The following is a 3,993-nucleotide window of genomic DNA, read 5'->3' on the forward strand; positions in this document are numbered from 1 at the left end:
GCATTTTGTTGAGCTGGCTACCCCCACTTGGGATAGGTGTTCCACAGCAAGCACCTCTTGTTCGTCTGACGCCGTTTTTGCCCCAGGGGTCTCCGGGCTGTGTTCGTTGGGGTTGAACTCCTGCTAGCAAAACCGCCGGGTTGAGGGAAGGGTTCAGACTGTGCCTGGGCCCTGTGGTCTCTTCCTGGTCAGTGTATGGCATTTCCTTCCCCTTGCCCCAGGCACCTGGGAGCATGTCTGCCCGTGGAGAAAGACTTTCCCGTGGGAAGCCGGGTTTTGTCAAACGGGTCCCAGTGCTCTGCTCCTCTCTTTTCACTCCTGCTGCCAGAAGCCCAGGGAGGATGTGAGGGCTTAGAACATGGCTGGGCACTGTGGTTTCTTCCAGAGAAGTGGAGGGCATTTGCTTTACCTTGCCACAACCACTTGGGATAGGGTCTGCACCTCAGGAAAACTGTCTCCGTGGGAAGCCGGCTTTTTGCAAAGGGGTCTCAGGGCCGTGTGCCTCGGCTGTCCCTCCGGCTCCCCAAAGCACAGGGACGAGGTGAGGGGCTTAGACCATGCCTGGGCAATGTTGTTTCTTACACCTGGGTTTGTGGCATTTTGTTGAGCTGGCTACCCCAACTTGGGATAGGTGTTCCACAGCAAGCACCTATTGTTCGTCGGAAGCCGTTTTTGCCCCAGGGGTCTCCGGGCTGTGTTCGTTGGGGTTGAACTCCTGCTAGCAAAACCGCCGGGTTGAGGGAAGGGTTCAGACTGTGCCTGGGCCCTGTGGTCTCTTCCAGGTCAGTGTATGGCATTTCCTTCCCCTTGCCACAGGCACCTGGGAGCATGTCTGCACGTGGAGAAAGACTTTCCCGTGGGAAGCCGGGTTTTGTCAAACGGGTCCCAGTGCTCTGCTCCTCTCTTTTCATTCCTGCTGCCAGGAGCCCAGGGAGGATGGGAGGGCTTAGAACATGGCTGGGCACTGTGGTTTCTTCCAGAGAAGTGGAGGGCATTTGCTTTAGCTTGCCACAACCACTTGGGATAGGGTCTGCACCTCAGGAAAACTGTCTCCGTGGGAAGCCGGCTTTTTGCAAAGGGGTCTCAGGGCCGTGTGCCTCGGCTGTCCCTCCGGCTCCCCAAAGCACAGGGACGAGGTGAGGGGCTTAGACCATGCCTGCGCAATGTTGTTTCTTACACCTGGGTGTGTGGCATTTTGTTGAGCTGGCTTCCCCCACTTGGGATAGATGTTCCACAGCAAGCACCTATTGATCGTCGGAAGCCGTTTTTGCACCAGGGGTCTCCGGGCTGTGTTCGTTGGGGTTGAACTCCTGCTAGCAAAAACGCCGGGTTGAGGGAAGGGTTCAGACTGTGCCTGGGCCCTGTGGTCTCTTCCAGGTCAGTGTATGGCATTTCCTTCCCCTTGCACCAGGCACCTGGGAGCATGTCTGCACGTGGAGAAAGACTTTCCCGTGGGAAGCCGGGTTTTGTCAAACGGGTCCCAGTGCTCTGCTCCTCTCTTTTCACTCTTGCTGCCAGAAGCCCAGGGAGGATGGGAGGGCTTAGAACATGGCTGGGCACTGCGATATCTTCCAGAGAAGTGGAGGGCATTTGCTTTAGCTTGCCACAACCACTTGGGATAGGGTCTGCACCTCAGGAACGTGTCTCCGTGGGAAGCCAGCTTTTTGCACAGCGGTCTCAGGGCCGTGTGCCTCGGCTGTCCCTCCGGCTCCCCAAAGCACAGGGACGAGGTGAGGGGCTTAGACCATGCCTGGGCAATGTTGTTTCTTACACCTGGGTGTGTGGCATTTTGTTGAGCTGGCTACCCCCACTTGGGATAGGTGTTCCACAGCAAGCACCTATTGTTCGTCGGAAGCCGTTTTTGCCCCAGGGGTCTCCGGGCTGTGTTCGTTGGGGTTGAACTCCTGCTAGCAAAACCGCCGGGTTGAGGGAAGGGTTCAGACTGTGCCTGGGCCCTGTGGTCTCTTCCAGGTCAGTGTATGGCATTTCCTTCCCCTTGCCCCAGGCACCTGGGAGCATGTCTGCACGTGGAGAAAGACTTTCCCGTGGGAAGCCGGGTTTTGTCAAACGGGTCCCAGTGCTCTGCTCCTCTCTTTTCACTCCTGCTGCCAGAAGCCCAGGGAGGATGGGAGGGCTTAGAACATGGCTGGGCACTGTGGTTTCTTCCAGAGAAGTGGAGGGCATTTGCTTTACCTTGCCACAACCACTTGGGATAGGGTCTGCACCTCAGGAAAACTGTCTCGGTGGGAAGCCGGCTTTTTGCAAAGGGGTCTCAGGGCCGTGTGCCTCGGCTGTCCCTCTGGCTCCCCAAAGCACAGGGACGAGGTGAGGGGCTTAGACCAAGCCTGGGCAATGTTGTTTCTTACACCTGGGTGTGTGGCATTTTGTTGAGCTGGCTACCCCCACTTGGGATAGGTGTTCCACAGCAAGCACCTCTTGTTCGTCGGAAGCCGTTTTTGCCCCAGGGGTCTCCGGGCTGTGTTCGTTGGGGTTGAACTCCTGCTAGCAAAACCGCCGGGTTGAGGGAAGGGTTCAGACTGTGCCTGGGCCCTGTGGTCTCTTCCAGGTCAGTGTATGGCATTTCCTTCCCCTTGCCCCAGGCACCTGGGAGCATGTCTGCACGTGGAGAAAGACTTTCCCGTGGGAAGCCGGGTTTTGTCAAACGGGTCCCAGTGCTCTGCTCCTCTCTTTTCACTCCTGCTGCCAGAAGCCCAGGGAGGATGGGAGGGCTTAGAACATGGCTGGGCACTGTGGTTTCTTCCAGAGAAGTGGAGGGCATTTGCTTTACCTTGCCACAACCACTTGGGATAGGGTCTGCACCTCAGGAAAACTGTCTCTGTGGGAAGCCGTCTTTTTGCAAAGGGGTCTCAGGGCCGTGGGCCTCGGCTGTCCCTCCGGCTCCCCAAAGCACAGGGACGAGGTGAGGGGCTTAGACCATGCCTGGGCAATGTTGTTTCTTACACCTGCGTGTGTGGCATTTTGTTGACTGGCTTCCCCCACTTGGGATATGTGTTCCACAGCAAGCACCTATTGATCGTCGGAAGCCGTTTTTGCACCAGGGGTCTCTACGCTGTGTTCGTTGGGGTTGAACTCCTGCTAGCAAAAACGCCGGGTTGAGGGAAGGGTTCAGACTGTGCCTGGGCCCTGTGGTCTCTTCCAGGTCAGTGTATGGCATTTCCTTCCCCTTGCCACAGGCACCTGGGAGCATGGCTGCACGTGGAGAAAGACTTTCCCGTGGGAAGCCGGGTTTTGTGAAACGGGTCCCAGTGCTCTGCTCCTCTCTTTTCACTCCTGCTGCCAGAAGCCCAGGGAGGATGGGTGGGCTTAGAACATGGCTGGGCACTGTGGTTTCTTCCAGAGAAGTGGAGGGCATTTGCTTTACCTTGCCACAACCACTTGGGATAGGGTCTACACCTCAGGAAAACTGTCTCTGTGGGAAGCCGTCTTTTTGCAAAGGGGTCTCAGGGCCGTGGGCCTCGGCTGTCCCTCCAGCTCCCCAAAGCACAGGGACGAGGTGAGGGGCTTAGACCATGCCTGGGCAATGTTGTTTCTTACACCTGGGTGTGTGGCATTTTGTTGAGCTGGCTACCCCCACTTGGGATAGGTGTTCCACAGCAAGCACCTCTTGTTCGTCGGAAGCCGTTTTTGCCCCAGGGGTCTCCGGGCTGTGTTCGTTGGGGTTGAACTCCTGCTAGCAAAACCGCCGGGTTGAGGGAAGGGTTCAGACTGTGCCTGGGCCCTGTGGTCTCTTCCAGGTCAGTGTATGGCATTTCCTTCCCCTTGCCCCAGGCACCTGGGAGCATGTCTGCCCGTGGAGAAAGACTTTCCCGTGGGAAGCCGGGTTTTGTCAAACGGGTCCCAGTGCTCTGCTCCTCTCTTTTCACTCCTGCTGCCAGAAGCCCAGGGAGGATGGGAGGGCTTAGAACATGGCTGGGCACTGTGGTTTCTTCCAGAGAAGTGGAGGGCATTTGCTTTACCTTGCCACAACCACTT

This window comes from Ursus americanus, unplaced genomic scaffold (assembly GCF_024610735.1).
Source record: "Ursus americanus isolate L20-20 unplaced genomic scaffold, mUrsAme1.1.p SCAF_54, whole genome shotgun sequence".
NCBI classification, from domain to species: Eukaryota; Metazoa; Chordata; class Mammalia; order Carnivora; family Ursidae; genus Ursus; species Ursus americanus.